Genomic DNA, 26747 nt, shown 5'->3' with positions numbered 1-26747 from the left:
ATCAGTCACTCTCTCTGCGGATCGCTAACAGGCGATCGCACTACTTTTATTTTATTTGAATAACACAGTATTGAAGCAGGGGATCTGCGGAGCTGAACCGCATTCATTTCAGCCCTTGGGACCCCCTGCGGGCTCTAATCGTGATGCCGTCCACCCCCTCACACACATACATATACACACACATACACACATACACACATACACACACTCACACACTTTAATAACACGCAGCTCCTTCCCTGCTCCCCGCCCAAGGCGCCTCCCACCTAGCTCCTTCCTTCCCCTCCTCCCCATTGGCTGACTCGCGTACCACGTGACGCGTCAACGCCGAAATTCACAAGATTCTTGCAGCATCGGCTGGCTGACGCGTCACAGTACGTAGTCAGCCCTGTCGGAAGGAGGCAGCGGGGGCAGGGACCACTCGGGCAAGGGTCTGATGGTTCGCGGCCGCAGCGGATTTGCAGCCTTAGCTTCCACTACCAGCTTTTGCAATTATGCTAATGCTTCAGCAAGTATGCGGAATTCCATGGCTACTGTATCTGTTTTAATACCAAGGAAACAGATTACAGGTGACAGACCCATTGGGGCCTATGCAGAGAGCAGCGCTATTTCGAAATTCGCCATTTTTTGGAGAAAATCGCGCAGAAAACAGCAGAAAATGGCGAGTTCCGAAAAACGCGCCAATTTTTCTTTTCTATTTGTAAAACTCGCCTCGCGGCTGGCGAGAACCTCAATCTCGCCAGTTTTAAAAATATCCTAATGCAGAGAGCCGCGAACGGCATCTAGCGGCTGTTCGCGCCAATAAAATGGCGCGATTGTCTCCTTTTTGCCTCGCCAGAAAAAATTGGCAAGAAGCTGCCGCTCGCGGCCATTGCAATGGGAAAAAAAAGGCGCGAATTTGTTTTTACACGTTTCTGAAGCGCGCATCTCGCCAATTTAAACTCGCCACACTTTTCTGCATATGGAGAATAAAACTCTCCAAAAAAGCTACTTTTTACTAAATTCGCCATTTTTAAAATTCGCTGCTCTCTGCATAGGCCCCATTGTCTGTAACTTGTGGGACTTAACATTTTTGAGCAAACAAGCAATAGAAAGATAATAATCTTTTGCAGACCCCCATCCCTTCAGTGCCAACTAAAAGAAAATCATCTAGATAGTTGAGGAGATTAATACCATTTTCAACCCTTACCACCCAATCCAAAAAAAGATGCAAAGACCTCGATGTTAAACTGGTTCGTCGGCAGTTAGCCAGGATATGCAGTATAAAAAAAAGCTCATGGGAGCTTAATCTGGCTGCAATATTGCAAGTGTTCAGCAGACTGGAGACACAGGAAGAAACTACAACTCCCTAATGCATTGTGATTTAGGACTCTATCACTTCCTGGTTGAGCCTTATTTAGTTCCAGGAAGTTGCTCTCTCTTTGCGTTGCAACGCTAGCTAAATTGCACATCCCCTTTCCTGTCTCCTGCCCAGCTCCTGTTTCTCTGTCTATGACCTCGGATCTGTTCTGGACTTTGCCTTGCCTAACCCCTCAAGTTGCATTGCCTGTTTGTGTGTATGACCTTTGATCTATTCTGGACTTTTCCTTGCCTAAATTCTCAAGTTATATTGCCAGCTTACCAGTGAATTACTTCCTGAGACTCTGTCATCCCCAGTGTTCTCAGTCTCAAAATAAAAGCATGATAACGAGCACCCAAGAGATTGGCATTGTAAAAAAATATTCACAAACCTTCTAATTTAAAATATAGTTACCTAAACCATGTATGATGAATATGCAATTTATGGAATGCTGACAAAGAAACCCAACCTAATTGCCTCACTTAATTTAGGGCCTGATTGAATGAAACATGTGATGCACGTATGTATGTATGTAAATCTTTATTTATATAGCGCCAAAAGTGTACTCAACGCTTCACAAAGAATACAGTACAAGGAATTATAATAATACAATAAGTGTAGCAAAATCAGACCATAGGAAATTAAATCCCTGTTCTGAAGAGCTAACAATCTAAGTGGTATTATGGGAGATTTACAGAGACAGCAGTTGAGGGAATAAGTGCTGTAGATGGCAGTGCATGGCCACAATGGTTGGTAGGAGTGACTGTGGGTTTGGGACAATATCCATGAGTGCAGGCTATTGGGATGCTTGATATGTGAGGTGAGTTTTAAGGTTAGTCATTATTAAATCAGATAGGTTAACACTATAAGCAGGGGAAGAGGTGGCAGGGAGGCATGGGCGAGAGCAGGTGTGTACATGGCTGGGTCCAGGATTGGGAGAGATATCCCCAACAGCAGGAAGGAGTAGCTAGAGAGAGGGTGTGAATAGAGGATTGTGGGGGCTCTTTTTATTGAGGGGTAAATAAGTTGTTGGGAGAGTGGTGTATAACTAATGGTGCAGTGTATGGGCACAGGCATAAGTGGAGGCGAGGAGAGATAAAGAAATGTGGACAGGAGGGGAGTGGGGAAGTTGGAGAGAACTGAAACGTTTACAAAGGAGTGAGGAAACTAAACAGAAAAAGCAATAGTGAGGGCATAGTGAGATGCAGCAGGAGAGACGTCCCAGGCATTGAAGAATAGGAAGAGTACAAACTATCAGAGCATTTAGAAAAGTCAGGTTCTCACAGTTGCAGAGTTGTTGTTGTTTAAGTGCAGAGTCCAGTTCTTCTTGTTGTTTTCACCTCCAATTCTAACTCCAGTATTAACTACACAGACACTTTATATGTGACCCTTAAGATGTTACACTATACAATTACTTGTCTACACTACTGACACACTTTATTGCTCATCGGCCAGATCCGCAAGCCGGGAGATTTCCCGGCTTGCTAGTGGCCGCCCCTCGGCGTGCGGCGCGTCACCGACGCGCGGTCACGCGTCATCGGGAGCCTGCGCCCCCTGCACGCGCGTCCAGGGCTCCCCGAGGGAGCCCTGGTGTCCCGCGATGTGGGGGACGGCGGCAGGGGGTTCCGGGGGACCCGGCGGACCCGGCAGCGGGAGGGAGAGCGCCCAGATCGGAGGGCGCTCTTCCGCTGCTTCGGCGCACGCCCGTCACCCTCCGGCGCGCGCCAGGCTACTGCTGCGGCCGAGAACGGGCAAATGCTCGAATAAACTCGGCCGCAGCAGTACGTCACCATTCCATATGGTCCCAGCTGGGTAAGACAGATAATGAATAAGGCTAAATGTTCCTGGTTAATTTTTTAATCAAAACCTAATGGAAAAGGCAAAAAAAAGTCTAAAGGGAGTAGTCTGAAATGGGCCTGTACTCCTACCCAATGACACCTTTTTTTTCCATTTTTTTTTAAACTCAATCTTAGGTTGATTATTCATACCATCTAAATCAGGGACCCCAAACTTTTTGTGTCAAGGGCACACTTGAGTGTTCAGGAGCAGGGGCGGGAATCAACCAATTTATGCACACACACACACACACACACACACGCACACACAAAATACACTTGGCTTCAATACAAGAGAGGCATGCAGCAAAATTCACAGGGCTCTAAACTAGAGCTTCCACCGTGCCTCCCTCCCAGTGTCAGTTGCTTTGCGAGACCCCCCCCCATCTCTCATACCTGCATCTCTCCCCTCTCTCACTACCCTCTCCCACACCTTTCTCTCTCCCAGGTCCCCACCTCTCTCCCTCATGCCCCACCTCACTCCTTCACCCCCACATTTCCCTCCTCTCTCTCTCCAATACACATAACCCCTCCCCTCTCCCCAATACACAACCCCTCCCACCATCCACATAATAACCCCCCTTTGACCATTCGCATAATAACGCCCCCCACAAAACACCTTACCTGGAGGCCTACGGTACCGCGCTGAGCAGCCCAACTTCCGGGGCGAGGCTAATACCATAGGCTGGGACCACTACAGGGGTGAAGAGAGGCCAGACCCGCTGCAGGGGGAAGAGCAGTTGCCCCAGCTCTGCCCCCTAGTGGTGGCCCTGGCGAGCACCCGCAAGAGGATTGGCGGGCACCATGTTGGGGACTTCTGCTCTACCTTTTCTTATTATGCAGGACTGTATCTGTTTTTAATGCCCTGTACCTATTAAAATCAGCTGGCACCTACAGTATTGTACATATTTCTGCCAGTGGTTGAAGCTCAGAAAACTCAGCTAATCAAAGTAGCTAGGAGATTAATGACTGATCTACTAATTAAATTTTATTGCAGGGGAGGCTCACCTTTTTTTCAGGCGTGCAAATAAATGGGCACACATTTTTTGTCAGTCCACTGTCATACTGACCCCTACATCCATTGTTGCCTCTCGTTCCCCCTCCTCTCTCACTCACTCATCTCCCCTCCTATCTCACTCGCTCACCCCCCTACTCTCTCACTCAATCCCCCCCTCTCTCAATTTTCCGGCCCCTCCTGCTCTCTCTCAATACCCCCACCTCCTCTCTCTCACTCAATTCCCCCCCCCCCCCTCTAAGGATTACCTTGGGTTTGGGAGAGGCATCTGTTCCCGGAGGGGAATTAGGGCACCACGGCAGATGGGGAAGTTGGATAAGTCTTCTGGTGCTGGCCGTGTGCACCAGTGCGGGAGGGGGAGGGAGTGGTGGAGATTGCAAGCAGTTCCAAATACCGTCAGGCCAGAGGTTAGCTAACTTTGTTCTATTGTGTGTGTGTGTATATATATATGTAGCCCTTGTACCCCCCCTCCAATCCCCCTTGGTTACTGAAACTACCTGTGCTGCTGTCACCTGTTTGGCTAACAAGAGGCCTGACCCTCCGCCACTGGAAGCCTGGGGTATACTTAGTATCTTGGTGCAGCGCCTCCACCGACAAGGGATCCCAGCTTGGTGGGAGGAGCCCCTCACCGGAACCAATACACACACAGTAATTAAACACGGGTACATGATAACAGTATTTACTATGCATAAAGTATAAATCATCCACATAACACAGCCCGCAATATGTCACCCCACAGTAGCAATTCTCGGTTGGAAACCCCACAGTACTGGAGTGCTGAAGGCACTTAACTCTTGAGTGTCCCCTTCCCAAAAATGTGTGTGGGATAGCGCGCTTCCCTGTGTTGGGGCCCGGTGGTGCACTTAGAAATACCTCCCTGGTCGTAGTCCAGACCACGATAAACAGCCGCAATCTGTAGATCAGCGACGCAGTTCCGCGGCGCGGTCTGATGCTCCTCTCTTGGATGGATCCTCAGGCTGACTTCTCTGAAGGGGCCTCCAGCCAGATGATACCCCTATGAGAAGTCTTGATTTGAGTCTTGATCTGCTTTCAGGCAACAGGCTGCACTTCTTCTTCAGGAAGTGTCCTGCAGCACATCTCACCCTATTACTATGGTGACAAGGGTCCCTACCTTAAGGCCTTTCCCTACAGCATACACATAGAGCTTCTCTACTGTGGCTCAGGGGACTACGTGGGACCTTGGGGGCATTTCTGGCCTAGCCCACCGAAGCACTGCTCCGGGGACCCTACCTGCTCCCTCACTGTCCAGACCTTGACTGTCTCTTCCTATCCCAGCATGCAGTATATCTCCCTTGGCTTCCCTTGTGAAAACAGTACTGCCATTGGTTCCCTGGAGTCATATGTTACTCAGCCCTTATGCACTATGGGGATTGTAGTCCCCGCGGGGTCTGTAATACATTGGGACTGCGTGCGCATGGCATGCTGCGCATGCGCGATCCCTAATGGCGGCCGCGGGTGCTCTGCGCATGTGCGAACTTCCGGGATTGCGCGCGCAACCAGCAATGGCGACGCCCTGTGAAGAGGGCCACCGGCGAGCCCGTCGCCGTGCCCCTGGCGTCGGAGGTAGGGGAGGGGACAGGAGAGCGGGGGAAACCCGGAGGGGACACCTGGCTACATATACGTATATACAAATACATTTTTTTTTAAAACACATATTTTATTGGTAATATAATCTTTGTCTGTCGGTAATTGCAAACTCTTTTTTACAGTGCATCCTTTATCCTGCACGGGCATCAGATATGTTTCCCTATTTTAATGTGCCAAATGTCGAAGTGTCTGATCATTAACGGATTTCCGATTATTTACTAAAACCGCTTCTATTGACTCATTTGCTGCGATCAAACATCCAGTAAAAAGTCTTTCAAAGGAATTTAACTTTTTACGATCAGTTTTCCAAGTTTTATAACCAAGGTTCTATCGTTTCTACCATCACCGTGGTCTTCTCTATTTCTCAAATGCTCTCTATTAAAGGGTTTGACCTTGAGAGCATTTCCCCTTCTGTAACGCATTGCCGGGTGATTGCTGCCACAAACTGTGCATTCATAATGGAATTTACTAAGGATGGGCACATTTAAGGGTCTAAGGGCTCTATGCAGTAAGCGCCGAAAAAGTGCAAACGCCAAGGGTACCTTATCGGCATGATTCTGGCGATTTTCCCTCTCCGTATGCAATAAGTGCCGAATCCCTTCCGAATCAAGCCGAAAACATTTGCTCCCACTCTGCCGATGATTTGCCGATCACACACAGGTGTATCGGCGTGCGTGGCGAGGTGGTGTTAGGTTCCCCAATGAAACTTCTTGCTGAATCTGCCGAAGCAAGCATGTGTTTGATTGAGCGGCCCATTTAAAGGCAGCGTGTATTTTTATTCATTCTCTGTGTTGTTGGGAGTGAGAGAGAGAGAGAGAGAGAGAGAGAGACACACACAGAGCTGGGCGATTTGCATATTTCATATTGACTGAGACAGTTGTGGTGTATTGTGAGAGGTTTGTCCTGTGTTGTTTTGTTTACATCTTTGTCTTGTTGTCAATTTGTAAGTGTTCAGTGCGATTGGCTTTAAATTTATTTTCTGTTCTTTGTGAATGCTAGAGGTATGGCCGCAAGGCGTGGGAAGAGTGATGCTGGTGTGAGTGGTACTGGTAGTCGTGCGAGTACGCGTCTGAGTGAACGTAGGATTCATGGGAGTGCTGTTGCTGCGAGTGCGAATGGTGTTGCTGGGAGTGCGAGTGCTGTTGCTGTGAGTGCGAGTGCTGCTGGTGGCTCTATTGCTGGTGCTGCTGGGGTGTCTGGTGGTGGGGTGGTTGCTGGTGGCCCGCTTTTGGAGTCTCTTCCATTGGAAGAAGGAGAGTACAGTCAGCAGCAGCCAAGCTCTGGGCCTGCACGTATTCAGAAGAAATGTGTGGTGCGGCAACAAAACACAGTTCTTGTCACAGGGATTCTGGAGCACTATGACTGTCTGTATGGGCATTTACTAGGTAAGTCTATCTTTGCATTGATTCTTCAAGGACATGTTATCCTACGTCATGTGAGATGTATTAATATCAAAATATTATTCCATAATATCTATCAATAAAAGTAAATTGTTACACATATATTCCTTCATGCTTTAGAACGACCATAACAATCGGTCTCAAAATGTTGCCAAAGTTCATACTATATTCATGCAAGTTTCCTTACATTTGTATGTTTACACGTAAATGCTCATGTGGTACACATATTACACCTAAACCAGCATGTTTGGTATCTCTTGGAACAGGTAGCTGTTTAGGAAACGGATCGTTTTTATAATAATAATTTACGTCATATATTTTGTATGTATTTCAAGGGCGGACAAGTTCAGCATCAAAAAAAGAAATGTGGAATCAAATAACATTGGCTGTGTCTGCGTGTGGGAATCATGTCAGGTACCGGACGAATTGTCGGAAGAGATTCGATGATATCAGGGCAAACTTAAAGAAAAAAATACAAGCACAATGGATGCATGCTTCTGGCACTGGAGGTGGCCCGCCAGCACAAGCTCTAATCTTAACACCATTGGAGGAGCAGATGCGGGAAAAATTTCTTCCGGTCGTCGTGGAGGGGTTGGCCGGGGACAGAGATATCGGAATATATTCGGCTCCATTTCCACCAGGTGACAAATGTTACTGTACTAGGCGTGTCGTAGGTTACAGTTCTTATCTATATTTCCACTGCTACTTATACTTTCTTCCCAATATAAGCATACCTACATATATATCTGTATATATGTCTCTCTCTCTATATCTATATATCTATCTATCTATATATATTTATATCTAGTTGTGCTACAAAAAGTAACAATTAATATATATGGTGGCAAAAAGTGGCACTGAGTGCTCATTTGCATGTCATTTCCCAGAATACCTTGCTGCAGTGGCAGCGCTGTATACTGGCCGATGATGGGGAAAGACAGGGTTGCAGACCTGTCAAACACATGCAAATGAGCATACAGTAATATTTACAGTTGCTATATATATATATATATATATATATATATATATACATAATTTAGTGATAATCTATGTTACACCTATAAACAGGACATTACTGTCTCATAAAGTCTTGCATGGAAGATAGTGCATTCAAAGGCGAACATACATAATTTGCACTAACACATGTCGTTATGTTTAATTAAAGTTCGTTTTTTGCTTCATGTAGTATACTGAGAGCATAAATAGGAACATGTAGCATATGTTATTTAATTGTGTTCATATGTAGCTCACTTCAGATTCTTATTTCGCTCATGTACCAGTGTGTGAAACCAGCTGCAATTAATATGTAATCACAGCATATAGGAGAACACAGGGGGTGGGGTTGGGGTTGGGCACCGAGCCACATCACAGGGTCATGTTACGGTCAAGTTTTTTGGGACGCCTTACATGTGGTAGAAACAAATAAAAGGCCAGGGTGCTGTCACGTCTTGGGGGTGGGACTACAGTTGTTAGAAGCTGACAAGGTGAACAGAAGTTCATCACATTCATTTGAAATGGTAATTCTATGAAGAATTTCACCCACCAGCCCACAATATATAAAAACGTACGTTAGTCATTCGTTCACTCATATCTTCTTTGAACCTTATATAAACGCCACATTATCACACCAGCAGCAGTGAGCGACACACTGCATGTGTTGATGAGTGTCAGGCACAGTGAGCGCTACACCTGCTTCTCTTAATTGTTCACACAGATCACTAAAAACGTTCATTCACATTTCCACAATTAGGTACTGAATTATAAGCACAGTCAACTTTGCTGTCATGGTAGTGATGTACATTATTATTTTTAGATTACTACACAACATATGCAGTGTATGTACAACAGAACACTTAATTTAGCAACACATTCCTGCATGAACATTGTATGTTTTATGGTGTATGTTTTGTAAAATAAATGTGCCAATTAGGTTCACATGTACCTTGATGTTAAGATGGATAATGTACAGCTTGCCAGAAACATCTTGTCATTTCATTAAGTTATGCTGATATTTAGCCATTAATACTCCAACTACACAAACTTTATGTTCATTATGTACACATGTCAATAACATTCTTATGTTATTCTTCTATATAGTTGCTCCTGGAGCTCATGTGTCACCTCACATTGTGTACATTTCTAGATGTTATTTAGCCATGCTAAATAAATGCCTTTCACATGTAATTAACTTCACATCAATTATTGTCACAGAAAATGTAGTTAGTAATGACAACATGTATTGTGTGTGATGTAAACTATCAGCTAGGAGTTGTGAGGTTACAACAAACTTTCATTCATTCTTCTTTCACACTGAATCAAAACATCATTGTTACTTCAAGCTAAATTTTAATTAGACACAACAGAAAACTTATGGAAACATGTTATGTGTTACACTGTGAGAACAACTCTCATTATATTGATAAACAACAGAAAGTTCCATGACAGTTCATAATGTCTTCATTTATTTGTAGAAGCAGATGTTGCCACTGAAGGACAAATTCACTCAAGTGACCATGAAGATGTTCCCACTCGTCCATTAACCCAGCATTCAAGTCCTCCTGCTCGTGACACCTACTCAGCTATTGCAGCTTCTGAAGAAAAAATCTTGGTTGAAGAAAATCGTCGCCATTCAGAAATGATGTCAGTGCTTGAAAGGATGATATCACAGCAGGAAAGGATGATATCACAGCAGGAAAGGACAATATCACAAATGTCACAACTAGAAAGAGTCATCATTCAAGTTCCTAAAGAAATACAAAATGTAAACAGGACATTACAAGCAATAGTTGTGAATCTAAGCCAAGCTAATCAGTTGAGAATGAGTGCAAGAGATCAACAATTCCACTTTACCCCATCTGAGGATGGATCTGTACATGCTGCTAGTTTTTCTCCTGAGTCATCAGTTCTTCATTCCCCAGTTCTGGATGATACCGGTACAGTAGGTGCAAGTTCTGTGCAGGTCCCTGTCAACATCCAACCGCTTACTTCTGTTCAAAATCTGGAAGGGACACCTACAAATGAGACACGAAAAAGAAAGTTAGCCCAACAATTACTACTAACCAGCTTTTGGAACAAGATTAAAACACCAAAACAGGAAACGGCTCCACCATCAGTCGTGCAATGTTTACCAACTGGTACACAACTGCCACAGCCCACACCCAGTGCCCCTGAAGTGCCACAGCCCACACCCAGTGCCCCTGAAGTGTCACAGCCCACACCCATTGCCCCTGAAGTGTCACAGCCCACACCCAGTGCCCCTGAAGTGTCACAGCCCACACCCGGTGCCCCTGAAGTGTCACAGCCCACACCCAGTGCCACATAAGTGTCACAGCCCACACCCAGTGCCACAGAAGTGTCATAGCCCACACCCAGTGCCACAGAAGTGTCACAGCCCACACCCAGTGCCACAGAACTGCCACAGGCCAGTAAAATTCGTACAGTTAAGGCCAAAGTCGTTGGCAAAAGGAAAAGGAAAACACAACAGCCAACAAGCAGGCCTGTGACTTGCTCTCAAAAGGATAAACAAAAATAAATAATCACATTCACTAAATGTGGTGTTGTCCTGGTGGTGTTTACTGCATATATTTCATGCACACTGTATGTATTATCATGTACAGAAGCTTGAAAAGATTCTAGTATGTCCTTGTACACATGAAGGTTTATACATGTTCACTGTCTGAATTAAGGCATATTTTATAACATATCATTATGTATTAATCATCAGTTTATTAATGGTACAACATTACACAGTTGCCATGTTTATAGAAGCTGACATTCACTTAGCTGTTGTTCAACATTTTATGTATGTGGGTTTGTTTGGTAATGTAGATAGTCATTGCATGCTAATATTATTTACATCCAACTTTAAATAACTATCTATATAACAGCATATATCTTGAAGTTTTGTTTTCTGGTGTATTAACTCTGTAACACATTACTTACCTTCATCTTCTTTCATACTTCATAATGTTGGCATGTCATCATGTATGAGTTGTGGTTAGAATAACAGATCTGTTAGTGTGTATTAATATATCTGTAGTCTCTATGGATATATGTACACACACACACAAACACACACACACAGTGTGTGTGAGTGTGTGAGTGTGTATATATATAAATATATATATATGTAACGGGTATTCCCCCCCCCAATCGCAGATATGGTGTGGGTGCGGAGAACATACGGTGTTACCAGGTGTGGTGCTTTACCTGTTTGGCTCACAGGAGGGCTGAGCTTCCGACACGGGGAACCAGGGGCAATTATAGTACTAATAAGAGTAACCTTGTACTCGGTGCAGCGCCTCCACCTGCGATGGTTCCTAGCAGAGCAGGAATTGTTCCTCGCAGGACACATACAAATACTCGCACACCTTAAGTATGATAACCAATAACGTTTACTTAGGAAACAGCATACCACACAATACTGTCAACATAACATAACAGGTGTCCCTCTCTAGAGGCGATACTGACTACGGCGTCGCGCAGGATGCTTCCCCAACACAGGATGATCCCACCCCGTGTCCATAGGATCCCCACCCAATGTCCCACACTCTTGCAGAGAGAGAGAATATGGGTGACTGCGCAGTCACTATTAAAGCTAATGACCAGTTGGTGCACTTGTAGCTTTAAAGTACCTGCTCGAGCACTCCAGTGCTCAGATCAGCAACGGCTTCGCAAAGGATCTGTCGCTCGGTGATTCCGTCTGATCCCAAGCTGGTTCCTTGCACGCGGACCCCAGGGGCGATTCCACCCTGGAGATAGTCTCTGTGGGCCCCGACTGAGCCCGAACCTCTTCAAGGGAAACGCAGCGTCCGCTGTGTCCCTATATAACTCGAGCGCTACTGTGACAGGATCCCTAACCTAGGGCCTGTCCCTGTAGCACCACAAACTGGGGAGTGAGGACCTATCTGGGACCTAAGGGGTTAATAGCCTGCTCCTCTCCCCTAGCTCTTCCCAGTCCTCACTCTAACTGATAACTAGCAGCGCCTGCAGCAACGCACTGCAACTTAACACTAGGCCCTCTTGTCCGCCCTCACAGCACTGACCGCTGTGACCGGACAATAAGGCACCTCACGACACTTCGGGCAGCGTCCCTAATCTAGGGCCGTCCCTGGTCAATTACCCACTAGCCTGAGAGTGAGTTGGGGCCTACCTGGGATATAGGGGACCTTACGCGGTGCAGGAGCTTCACTCGCTCGCGACACCCTTGCTTCCCCCACAGCTCCCCAGCTCCCACTAACGTAAGTGACAGGGTCCCTAACCTGAGGGCTGTCCCTGGCAACACTCACTCTACTGGGTGAGTCAGGGCTATCTCGGGACTTTTGGAGGTTGCTGGCCTAGTACAGGGAGTCACAGACTCCTGCACCCTACCTCCTTCCCTTGGCTGCTCCTGGCTCTGACTGACTGCGTAGCCACAAACCCAAACTATGTATCCCTTTGCTTCTGCAGAGTCATCCTCCAGCCCTATTGGCTCCCTGGGGTCATGTGGCTCTGCCCCTATGCACCCTGGGGGATGACAGTCCTGCACTGCGCATGCGCGAGCTATTTGGGGGCCTCCCGCGCTAGCTGGCTCCTGCGCATGCGCAACAGCAATAACAATGGTGGCGCTCTGCTTCCCGAGCCGCAGGGACCGCTGCAACGCGACCGCGGCCTTAACAACGGCCCGATCGCGTCCCCGGCAACCGGCACGCTCACGTCCCCGGCAACTGGCCCGCTCGCGTCCCTGGCAACCGGCCGCAACTCTAAGGTAACGCGCTGCTCGTGCACCTGCCCCCTCACTCCCTCGCGCGCGGCGGCTGTGCGCTGAGGAAGGAGGGGGTCAGCTATGACAAGGGGGACCTGGCTACATCTATATATATATATATTTATGTGACTCTGCCAATGTTGTCAGCAAACAGGCCTTGTGTTAATGAGATATACATGTTAGGACAATTGTTTAAATTATGGGATCAGTATGATTCAGCCCATAATTCACTCACCTGTAGAAAACTTTGATTATGATTACAACAAGGCCTACTTAAACACATCAATGGCTTAACTTTAGCACTCTATAAAATATATATATTATCTGAATTAACAGTACAGACCTTCATGGCTCAAAAGAGGCCTTGTTTGCTGTTAACTACAGGCATACCCCGGTTTAAGGACACTCACTTTAAGTACACTCGCGAGTAAGTACATATCGCCCAATAGGCAAACAGCAGCTCACGCATGCGCCTGTCAGCACGTCCTGAACAGCAATACCGGCTCCCTACCTGTACCAAAGCTGTGCGCAAGCGGGGAGACTATAGAGCCTGTTAGAAAAGCGTTATTTACTACAGTTATGCACGTATATGACGATTGCAGTACAGTACATGCATCGATAAGTGGGAAAAGGTAGTGCTTCACTTTAAGTACATTTTCGCTTTACATACATGCTCCGGTCCCATTGTGTACGTTAATGTGGGGTATGCCTGTACTACTTATACACAGCTGACTCAAATAGGCCCTCAAACATACTCACCCAGTAATGTTAAAAACTGTAATGAACTGTGAAGATAATTACAACAAGGGCTGTTTGCATAGAAGGCCTTCAATGTACATATATATATATATATATATATATATATATATATATATATATATATATATATATATATATATATATATATATATATATATATATATATATATATATATATGTATATATGTATATATATATATATATATATATATACACACACACATACATACATACATATATATACACACACACACACATATAAACACACAATATATATTTAATTATATATATATTTAATTATATATATATTTTTTTATATATATCTATGTATATATCAAGAGAGACTAACAGAGACAGTCAAAGAGAGAGAGAGACAACCAGAGAGAGAAAGAGAGAGACAAACAGAGAGGGAAACATAGAGAAACAGAGAGAGAAAAACATATATATATATATATACACACATACAAACATACATACATATATATATACACACACACACACATATAAACACACAATATATATTTAATTATATATATATTTAATTATATATATATATTTTTATATATAGCTATGTATATATCAAGAGAGACTAACAGAGACAGTCAAAGAGAGAGAGAGACAACCAGAGAGAGAAAGAGAGAGACAAACAGAGAGGGAAACATAGAGAAACAGAGAGAGAAAAACAGACAAACAGATGTGTGTGTGTGGGTCATTATAGGTAAGTGTAAGCAGAAATCTTTTCATTCTACCACTGTAGAAGATTTCACACACATTGTTATTGTAATTAAAATCCTTAACTTGTTTTGCACATGTTGATTGACTAAGCCGAAATAAAAATTTTGTTTACTGTGAAAAGAGTATCTTAGACAAAGAATTTCTGGCAATAATTGTAACACGTTTATAGTGGGAGAACACATAGGTGTATAACAGTGAGGTTATATTGTAACCTTGAAAGAAACAACGAAGATAACATGTAACTATTCACACATTCAGCAGACATCCGTATGCGCTCAACTTAGACACTGTACAGTTTAACAGAGAAGAAATGTCAGAAGCTTCCACATTGCACTGCCATCCACGTAAATCATACAAATTTATGATTTCAGAAGCAATCGAATCAACGGATGAGAAGAGGGCAACTGTGGGCCAAATCTATGACTTGATCCAAAAGAAATATCCATACTACAAAGAACTAGCCAGACAATCAAATTTTAAAACTTCTGTACGATTCACTTTATCAGCAAATGAATGTTTTGAGCGTGTCCATGATCGGCTAGATCAACGATATGGATGTTGGCATGTTGCGCCATCATTTAAAATTACCATGGAACATGGAACATATCTTCTGTTAAATAGCTTTTTTTGCCTAATACCAGTTACAATGAAGCCGCACCGACTGTCGCATCTGCTGCTATACCTGCACCCTCCATTCATCAAGCCCACATGCAAGATGCACATAACTACTATGATATGTATCCAAACTTATATGGGCAATACCAATGTGGATGGGAAAACAACCAAGAACTGTACGTACCTCCGGACGTCTTGTTTGAAGAAGCCACTGCAGATCCATATGACCACCTCATGGAGATGTGTGTGATTCAGGATTCAACGGTTGCCTCAACCATGGATGATACTGTTGTGCCTTCCTGGAGCGAGCAGTTGCAGCCAAACCAGTTTTGACTTCTACAGAATGGTAAATATAAAATTCGTTATGCCTTTACTCACATTATATATGTGTACATTTTTAATATACACCATTTGTTAGCCAAATGTGTGGATACAGCATAACATTGCAGACAGGCTTACATGTAGCGTGCACTAAAACATTATTTTGTATAACAATATACTACATGACGAAGCATTACTACACATTGTTGACGGACTCACAAAACCTAGATTATTATCACGTTTAAAGTATCATTTCAACATGTTACACTAACTGTAACACACACACCTCATTGTTTAGCATGCAACATAGAAAAACAAAGTGTCGCCCACATATGACGTGGGACCGTTGTCATGTCCCAAGGCGTCCTTAAAAAGGTTTACGGATGCAAGCCCCGCCCCCAACCGATGTGCGTGCGTTAAACCGTATTGGCTGTGGCCGTACCTTATTGTTACGGTCAGTGCAGTGTGTCATGCGCGTGCGTCGGTGGGGCGGTGCGTGCACAGCGCTGGAGGCCAATGTTAATTCAGTGGGAGGAGTGTTTGCGTGCATTTCACGGTGCCTTAACATGACGTCACATGTATTTTGTTCGCTCATTGGCTGATCGTCCGTTTTTTCCGTGGACACACGTCCGTTTAACAAGTTTAGATATGTATGTGTGTAGAAGTGAATTTGTTTCGCTTCCATATCATAACTTCATATGCTTACTGCTAGCAGCACCATGGAGGGACATGTATTGAACGCACAGCGTACACATCGTTTAGCGCATGCGCTAAGACTTAGTCCACACAATCGTGAAGTGCGCGCGCAACACACGTTGTGCGCGCACATTATTATGTATACAGGCACCGGAAAAATCATATCCGTAGTAATGCCAGCAACGCAATTATAAAAATGACTGTTCAGTATCTGTGGTTTTAACCTTGCACTTTCAACATATACGTTACTTATGCGTGAATATCCACAATCCTATAGAGATGTGTTACGCGTTGTCATGCTGAGACATATATAAATGTGCCATCTTTGACCATCATGTGTTTGCTGTATTTCACAGATGTCGCGGATTAATACATGGGAACAATGTATGATTTCAGATGAGCCAATCGTTATATTAAATGATTGTGACGACGAGCGAACAACTATTATAATACATATGTAACAATACTTTCAATGCTTGGTGCGCAGATTAACAATAAATACATAATGTTACCCTGTTATGCCAATATTTACTATGCACTTAATTAACATAATGATGTTGCTAAGAAACTGAATTTAGAACTTTTATGGTTTTTTGGTTATTTTCTACTAACATTATATGTCTTGCTCTGTGATATATGCAACCAACATTCTCACTCAGCAAACAAATTTTTCTACTATATTGTATAATCTGACGTGTGACTTGTCAAAGAATGTAAATGCTACATAACAACTCGTAGACATTCTATCTGAACGTAGACAAAAACAATAGGGAGGTTATAGAAAGTGTTTAGTGGTGTGAAAATTTATTTTTAACCTAAGTTGTAGTGCTAACCTAACATGCATGAGCTACTGAATGTTAGTTAAAGATCATGAAAAGATTAACATTTGTGTGTAAATTTGATTCTCACGACTAACTATAGATTAGTGTTTTTAGTAAACGTTCAACACATACATAGCGAAGTGAGTCCGATGATACAATCAACATTAGTACGTTTGTTAATATTATTTGTCGTAGAAAATCATGCATCACACAAAAACTGCTACAAACACAAAAACTGTTGCAGAAATGTGTGCGTATGCAAATGTCCACTTCATTTACGTTCATATGTTGACATTAGTTATAAAGGATCATGATCATTATGAATAACTAACGTGAATGAAATTAAAATTATATTAACAACATTGTCATTGTGTCGAATGAATTAGGAAAAGTTGAGAATACAAATAACTATAATTTGGAATGGTGTTAACATTTTGACATATGTTACATGTAAGTCAAATCAACACACATCTTTGACTTATACATACACATGTGACAATGTAGTCATCAACATGAAGATGCAGTGATACAACAACTAATCATATACATTGCAATGTAAATGATGTTGAAAACATTGGTGTGTTTTCATGCAAACATGCATTGAATGTTAAGATCAATCATGTGCATCAGTGGATGTTCTCCTCACATAATCAATAGTTGAGCAGGGTTTATCACCTTCTCTCCCCCCACCCCTTAATTACATGAATGGAATTTGTAACGTTTGATACATTACATGCTATGTAATGTCCCTAATGATTTTCACATACACTGCACATTAACCACCAAGTGTAGCTAAACGCACGTACACTATACAGATAAGGGTAAAGTTGCTCCGCGCTAACGTAGATACTGAAAGAAATCCCTCTTGCAGCCTGCAGTCTGAGGGGGCTTCCACACGTCCCCTATAAGAGTGAGCTCCCACAAGGGGGGCTCACAGACAGAAAAAACAATAGGCAGACAGGCGCACTGAGGGGTATGAATAGTTTATTAATCTAAAACAATGGACAAAGCATCCACTGATGCAAATAATAATGCAAGTTATAACAAAATCGCGGGAAATTATAACAAAAATGTTAAAAACGGGACTGGGAAATACACTAGTAAAATCGGTATGGAGCAGGGGGTAACCACAGGGTCTAGCTACGCACTACAGAAAGGATCCGGACCAATCTGAGTACTTACCCTACTAGAAACAAGGGGACCCGCTCCCACCGGCTGCAAAAACTCCACAGGAACTGCCAACACGTGACCTCTACGCGTTTCGCAACGCGTAGAGGTCACGTGGTGGCAGTTCCTGTGGAGTTTTTGCAGCCGGTTGGAGCGGGTCTCCTGGTTTCTAGTAGGGTAAGTACTCAGATTGGTCCGGATCCTTTCTGTAGTTCGTAGCTAGACCCTGTGGTTACCCCCTGCTCCATACCGATTTTACTAGTGTATTTCCCAGTCCCGTTTTTAACATTTTTGTTATAATTTGCCGCGATTTTGTTATACCTTGCATTATTATTTGCATCAGTGGATGCTTTGTCCATTGTTTTAGATTAATAAACTATTCATACCCCTCAGTGCGCCTGTCTGCCTATTGTTTTTTCTGTACACTATACAGAAACGACATGTTTCAATAGTCACATATTTTTCAATACGTTCTGTTTATACATCCTGTAACTATACCTGTATCAAGGTTGGCACATCTTATGACAGATGTGAATTGAAATACATACCATGAGCAGTCATTGAAGTGATATACCTTGAAAAAGAAAACACGAATGAATATAAATCATTGTCATGACATGTTTATTAAGGTAAGCAACACACAAAATTGACCATTTTGTGTTAGATATGAAACACCATGTAGAATTCGTTAAATATGATATGAAATACACACTGGTGTACACAACATTGTGACTCACATGTCACACTGCACAAATAACATTGTATGTAACCATACTGCACTAACTAATGACTATGGACATAGTAGGTTTATTGTGTATGCATAACCAAAAAGAGCATGTACATAAAGTATAAATTTAGTACACATTTTTTCTTCACGTACACACAACTACTTTTATTGATAAGAAGTATAATACAACCTGTGGATGAATGACATACCGGTGCCACATGCATTTGTCCACACAGCAGAGAAGAGAAATGTGTGCCAACCATATTCATCTGTTTCCTAAGTGAATGGTATTTGGACAAATGTATTTATCATAACAAAGAATGAATACATCTATGTAGTACTATGAACATATATGTATTTGCTTACATGAAAAATATGTGTTTATGACATTCAGACGTGTCTCAACACCACTGGCTGTTTGCTCAGTGTCAGCTGGTAAATTGACGGAATGCTCCTCCTCCAAACCCTGACGTATGTCTGTTTGAACATTATTTCGGAGTGCCACATTGTGCAAAATGCAACATGCAATTATAATATCAGACACTTTAGCAGGCTTATATTGAAGTGCCCCCCAGTTCTATCGAGAAACCTAAATCTTGTTTTGAGAAGCACAAATGTCCTCTCTATGACGGATCGCGTAGATATATGGGCAACTTGTACCTCTCCTCTGCTTCACTTTGAGGGTTTGAGGGGTCAACAGTCAGGTCAACAGCCACAGCCTAATTCCGTATCCTGAGTCACCTATAATCCATGGTGCACACATATGAAACAATTAGTGTTAACATTATAACATGCAACATTTACTAGAAAAACAATAGTTCATTTTTACACATCATCATATGTACTCACCCACCAGCCAACCAGGTCCAAAATAGCCTTCTTCGAAAGCATGGAAGACTGATGAGTTTCTCAGGATAGAGGAATCGTGACTGGAACCAGGGAATTTGGCTACCACATGCATAATCTTCATTGTGGCATCGCATACCACCTGTATATTCAGGGAATGGTAGTGCTTATGGTTGCGGTAAGCATGCTCACTCTGACTAGGCGGGATCAAAGCAACATGGGAGCAATCGATTGCACCCATCACACATGGTATCCCGGCTATGGTATAAAAGCCATTCCTGACTTCCAGCCACTCTGTGTGCTCTGTAGGAAAATGAATATAATTCCTAGCGCGTCTATTGAGTGCACATAGAAACTGGGTAAAGGCCCGCGAGAATGTAGATTGCGAGACCCCGCCCACTATGCCCACAGTTGTCTGGAATGACGCGGAAGCAAGATAATGTAATGAGCACAGCATTTTAACAAGCCCAGGGACTGCACGACCTCTGGCTGTCACAAAATCTTAATCTCCCCATATCTCTTCATAAAGAGCTAAGATTGCTGCTGAACTCAAACGATAGCGACTTACAATCTCCTCCTCACTCATCCCATCTAACAGGGTTCTCTCCCTGTACAAACGAGGACGAAGCACAACTTCTCTCCTCTCTCTTCTCCTCTCATCTCCTTGCCCTCTCCCTCTTCTGTCCGTGTGCCTGTCACTGTCCCTGCCACTGTCCTTGCCTCTGTCCCTGTCCCATCCTTGGCCTATGACATCCTCTCCATCAGCAAGCCTCTCATGCAATAGAATGTTCCTCCGTCTCATAAACATTCGCATCATTTTCGGGTCTGTAGCTGTGAATGCGCAGGTAATTGCCCTCCTTTAAATACCTATGTGATGATGTCAGGTGACTTGCTAAAGTGCAAGGTGTTACATTAACATATCCAAGTAGTTGACTCCCAACGTGTATCCATTTGCAATTACAAGTATTATTTATGTGTTCACCAGGCAATCATGATATTTGAGATTGATGTAACGTTAAGCTTTGTACAAGCATTTATTGGGAAGTATTTGTGGAATGTGTAATGCATGTACCACTTCTGAACGCAACACTCAGTCATCTAATTAGTATACAACCATTACATTGACGTTGAAAAACTTCGTTGCAACATGTATAATTTGGCATGTTATTGTCACATGTTCACATGAAGTAATTATACTGTACATATGCATAATTTAATGGCATCAGGATAGTTGCTATTGATTCAGTTTCAAACGTGTAAAAATGATTAACTATTCTAGATGTGTGTATAAGTTAGCATGACGTGATTGTAATGCTTCGTGTACAATGTTAACATGCAATGTTATTGAGTGTCCAATTGCGGACGTCATGAAAAGAGGGAGGTCACAAAGTACATGTAAACATGAAAACAAAGAGCTTCATTTACGTTTGATCATGCGTTACACATTACAAGCATTCTCAAATGTATAGCAACATTACTATACGCTGGATGTGTTAGATGTGTGAAATGTGTTACATCATATAATAAATTGAAGCACACTTAAGTAACATGTTTGATATGACGTGACCTGTTCCTTTAAGAGTTGAGTATAGGATTTTCCCTTGACACATCATAACATGAAGACTAATGTGACACGCAAATCGTCATAACATATAAAAGTACAATGTTATGCAAATAATAAACGTAAGGGGTGACACGACGAAGTGAATGACCTCGACACTGTAATGCCAAGCACATTTGTATTATGAGCAATAGAACGTAAACACTACTATAATGTTATAGGTCCCCGCTCCATTGACTCCATTGATGTAGAGATTAGGTTTTTTTTCTAAGTGCCGTTCCGCCAACGTTACCGATCGTTCTCCCCTCCAACTTGCCAACTTTAGTTGGCGGGACCAATTGCCGATAAAATCTCCATTTCTGAGTGCCGATCAGCACCGAAAAGCTGATCGGGGCTACTTGAATACAGCCGATTTCAAAAAGTGCCGAATAGTCCCGATAAGTGGCTTATCGCCAGCCGCATGCAGATAAAAAAAATTCGGGAACAAAAACTGCCGATTTTGAGCACTTATCGGCGCTTAGTGAATCTGAAATCCAATTTTGGCGGGAAAATGCTGAAAAAAGCCTTATCGACGCTTACTGCATGAGGCCCTAAATCTGGAACATGGCAAAATGAAACAAATAAAAACAAGAGAGACAAAGCAAGCAGAGGAAAGGGACAGTAAGAAACAGAGAGAGACATAAAGAAAGCATATGAAAAGGTCATCCATAAACAGAGACAGAAAGCAACAGCAAGAACAATTAAAGTGTCAGCAAGATTTAAAGGGTCACATGCATCAAGTTACCAATACGGGTTATTGCCCCTGTTCGGGCGTTAACTCCCACTGACTTGAGTGGGAGTCAATGCCGGAACATGTGCAATCCCCTGTACGGCACTTGATGCATGTGCCCCAAAGACAGAGACTGAATACAAGGAGAGTGAAAGGGGCAGAGAGACACACAGAGCAGATCATATACTGCAAAGGGGCAGACAGAGGGAGAGTGAGACAGCAGCTATACTCAGTTTTGAATGTCTGTCTTATCTAAAATTTAATATCAAGATAGGAGAAAGGAAGAGGCACACAAATTGTAGTGGAATCAAATGATTTAAAATGTATTAATGCATCAGAGCTAACAATGGTAACGTTTCAGGACAAGCTGTCCCTTCCTTATTACATTAGCACATCTATATATACCCCAAAGGTCAAAATAATTACCTTCAAAGGTCAAAATAATTACCTTCCCCAGTAACAACCAAAAGTGCAGGGCTGCATCCAATCTCACAGCCTAATTGTGCACGCCCCCGACGTCTGACGTCACCTCGCGGCGTCGCGTCATGACGCACGCGACGTCACAATGTGATGACGTCATTCAGCCCGGTGACGGCCCACAGAAGGAGTGAGAGAGTGGAGAGTCCTGGAGCCAACCCCAAGATGTCTGCCCACAGTGACTGACGGCGTCACGTGGTGTGACGTCACGACGCACGTGACGTCACGACGTAAAAACGTAATGATGTCATGTTGCTAGGGTAACAGGCACCAAAGGGAGGAGCAAAAAACAAATACATAAACAGAGATATTTTACTAACTGGTAAAGTAGCAGCCCTGCACTTTTGGTTGTTACTGGGGAAGGTAATTATTTTGACCTTTGAAGGTAATTATTTTGACCTTTGGGGGTATGTATAGATGTGCTAATGTGTTATCACTTTTGAGGTGTTTGGTCTGAGGAAGGGACTGCTTGTCCTGAAACTTTACCATTGTTAGCTCTGATGCATTAATACATTTGAAATCATTTGATTCCACTACAATTTGTGTGCCTCTTCCTTTCTCCTATCTTGCTATTACTTTGGATCCAGCTTTGGGACGCCAGGATCAACGGAAGGTGAGCACCAAATGTAAACTCCTTGAGAATTTTTTTCTTTAAAACAGTGGTGTGCCACCTACAGTATAATCTCCTTTGTATTGCTAAAATTTCATATGACATAATACAGTTAATATATACAGTATTATATTGTAATAAATATATTAAATTATTTATTACTATTACTTTTACTACTGGAGTGGTCAGATAAACAAAGTACCATCTGACTGGTCCAAACGTTTTTTCATTTCTACTATATACTCTGCCAGTCACACACTAGACTGGCATATTTCCAGTTGTTACACCAGTGTTGGGTTAAGTCTTTGGCATACAGATAGCACCCTATACTCTCTGCTAGTATACCAGATAATATAATTTGGTTTTGTTTAAACATTATTACTTTTCTCCGGTTTTAGGTAAAGTGTTTGGTGGCATACACATAGCATCATATACTACTATCTGTTAGTATGCTAGCCAATAGTTTCCAGTAGATTTAGCCCTGTTATATTACACTGGTGTAGCGTAGTGTTTGGCATACAGTAGCCCCATCTACTCTGTGCTACTATACCAGGGAATAATTAAAACATTTTAAATTATTTAAAATGTTTCAGTTATATTTAAATTTTATTATTGTTTTTTTTAAATGATTTTGTGATTATTTGAAGCATTTTTTCATGCTTTATGTGATTTGTCATACTTATTTTACATTTTTGCCATAATTTGGTAAAACCACCCAACCACAACCAAATCCAACACCGAAACCAAATACATTGTGTTTTGAGCAAAACCAAAGCAAAAACATTTCTAGAACCAAAACAGGTTAGTCCAAAACACTTATTTTAGGATCAACACCAATACCAAAACCAAAATCAGAACATCCTTAGCAGTTACATGAACTCTACACCGTGGTGTACAATAGAACAAAAATATTGGGGTAAAGGCCCCCAATCAACCAGTGCTACAGAGCATAGTAATAACCCACTTTTTGATTGAATTATCTTCCTGCACTTGAACCGGATCACAGGGTGTAATAATGCATGCTTGAGGCTGTAGGCATTTAACCCCTAGATGGCATAAGGTCTAGCAGAGATATGCAGAGTTGTAAGGGGGAAGTCCTAGAACCCAACCATAACCTCTCCAAAATCTCTGAACTAATAAACCTATGTGCCTGGGGCAGCTCTCATGGGGCAGCGATTGTACTCACATATGACGACCAGTTCTGTGTGCTCCTTTGCTGAAGTAGTAGACAATGTGGAAAACGCTTGTTCCGGTGGGGAGAAGCAGATCAGCGGGCACCACGATGCAGAAAGAATTGAAGCTGGACTGTGCTGTATACGATGCACCTCTAGGTATGCTTCCCCTCCTCTTTTTATCTATGCTAAAATAAAGGAATCGTATACAGCACAGTCCAGCTTCAATTCTTTCTGCATCGTGGTGCCCGCTGATCTGCTTCTCGCCACCGGAACAAGCGTTTTCCACATTGTCTACACCGTGGTGTAATTATTAACAGCCATACGTTTACTGTGTGTCTTCTATTCCCAACCTGAGAGAAGATGGGACAGTCATCTTCTGTCTAATTTGGTCATCATAAGGAAATGATAAAAACCCTTCTCCAGTTTTATAACCTTCCAAAAAAAATGCTTGCTTGCACCCTAAAAAAATGCGTTACAGTTTTCGGTTTCTCCAATAAGACTTACATGTACAGAGCAGCCATTATTGCACCCATTAATGTGATGCATTTCACTGAACTGCGCTATTGTTTTCTAAATACTTCAGATCATTTAGTAGGGGAACCTAATAATCCCCCAATTAATACATATGAAGGTTAAAAAGAGGTTGAGAAAGCAGATGCCTCCTGTCTCCCAGCATGGAGGTGCTGATTTTGTATCAAATCACACAGGCCTTGACATAAAAGGGTGCAGCTTGCACCTTGCAAACTTTATGACTGTGCCATATCTGGTTTTGGGACACCTGTCCTCTTGCACCGAAGTTGCAGCTACTTGTGCCTGGTTATCTCCTACAGGAACCACTGATGACTTGGTCCCACAATCTGTTCAACTTTCCCCCGGCAGTGAGATGTCCAGGTCACACTGCCTATGGTCCTCCATTTCTGGTGGGAGTGCCGGAGATGATGTTGACGCTGCTCGACGCTGGCTCTGCCACCAAGCAAGAATATCCAGCTGGACTGGGAAAGCTTCCAATGGTCTCCTGAAATTAATGCAAGGATGGATCCTGCACAGCCAATGATATCGAAGAGAATATTGCCAAGAAATTCCGCAGCCATTTACCACCTCCCAATTATAAAGCCATCTCCATTATCGCTAATAGCAAGTGCTCAAAGTTCAAAGAAGTTTGTGATAAGACCATTAATCTAACATAGCTAGAGTTCCTCAATTCAACAACCTTAACAGCTTCTACCTGACTAACAGGTATCACAGCTAATGAGGTAAGAGCCACCTCCTATTGTTCACGCCACCTATCTTTACCCAGTAACAATTAACCCATTGGATACAATAAAACCAACAACAGGCTTAAAAAAAAAAACACAAGTTAAAGTGAATGGGGAAGGACACAGTAGCATGACGCTCTTTGCATAATGGTCTGGGGTTTTGAATTCTATAGTAAGTATGAGAGTTCCCAGTCTGCCTCTGCACAGCAGGTATGAGAGAATGCACGCAAATTCATGCTATTTTGTAAGTTTAAAGGATGTTCAACTTCTTGTGTTTCCAAAAACTATTAAGCTCTGCTGAGAATGCTATGACTCCTAAATCAACCAGATTTGCACCAGACAAAGTAGGTATGTTGAAATTCTTAAAGGTTTATCAACACATTTTGCCATGTGTCTAATGCTATTTTCAGAAATGGCAGTAATAGCACGTGTTGGCTGTATCTGTGAATATCAATAACATCAGCCCTAAAATTCCAGTCTTGACTGGTTAACTCTGGAACTTGTCAAATCCTTAAACAGCTGTGAGGCTAGATGTTGCAGTCAGTACCTAATGATACTGGCCATAATGTCAGCAATTGCAGCAAAGTCAATTGTTTCTAAGAAGATCATTAACCAGGAAGCAATAAGCATCCTGTCTTTAACTGGATTAATTAAATGAAGCTTCCCCTATTTACCTATAGGTATTGGTATTAGTGCAAGGATAGTTGGAGTCTCTCTCACGCTCTCTATCTAGCCGCTGTGCATTTGTATTTCTTTGTGGGCCATTGATTAATATGAGTGGCAATTATGATAGTAATATTTATTATATGAAGCACGAAGGACAGCCCGCAACAAACCAGTTCATATAAGTACCAAAATCAGCTACATAAGTGTATACTGTATAGTGTACACAAACTGACGGTGCTAGGGAATGTAAATATAATGAAACGAAAAAGAGAAAAGAAACACTATAAAGCACTCTGGTATACTGAAAAAGTAACAAATTTATTAAATCACATCACAAGAAAAAAAACACTCAAAAACATATAAAAAGCAATCCTGCAATCCTCAAAATCACATATAATATGACTGGCACCTAAATAAGTAAAAAAAATGCTGCTAAAGATCTTGCCATATAATAAACACACATAAGTACCACATAAGTAACAGGGTGTAGAGGCAAACAATTAGCCTCACACCACTGAGACCGGCTGGTCTATTATACAAAAACCTGCTGGAACAGCACAATCCCTGTGTGATACAATGTAAGCAGATATATGTGAAGCTAACACA

General features: G+C 42.7%; 1 long non-coding RNA gene across 1 annotated transcript; it reads right to left on the bottom strand.

Annotated features, from left to right (window-relative positions):
* Positions 1–9629: 9629 nt before the first annotated feature.
* On the bottom strand, positions 9630–15382 carry LOC142491156 (uncharacterized). The gene is made up of 3 exons (XR_012800314.1): positions 15234–15382; positions 10048–10208; positions 9630–9941 (listed from the first exon to the last, which is right to left on the bottom strand). It is a non-coding gene; the product is annotated as an uncharacterized LOC142491156 (long non-coding RNA).
* Between the last annotated feature and the right edge of the window lie 11365 nt (positions 15383–26747).

Source organism: Ascaphus truei, chromosome 3 (genome assembly GCF_040206685.1).
Source record: "Ascaphus truei isolate aAscTru1 chromosome 3, aAscTru1.hap1, whole genome shotgun sequence".
In the NCBI taxonomy this organism is placed as follows: Eukaryota; Metazoa; Chordata; class Amphibia; order Anura; family Ascaphidae; genus Ascaphus; species Ascaphus truei.
Note: the sequence above shows the minus strand (reverse complement) of the source record. Positions and strands in the feature narration are given on the sequence as shown.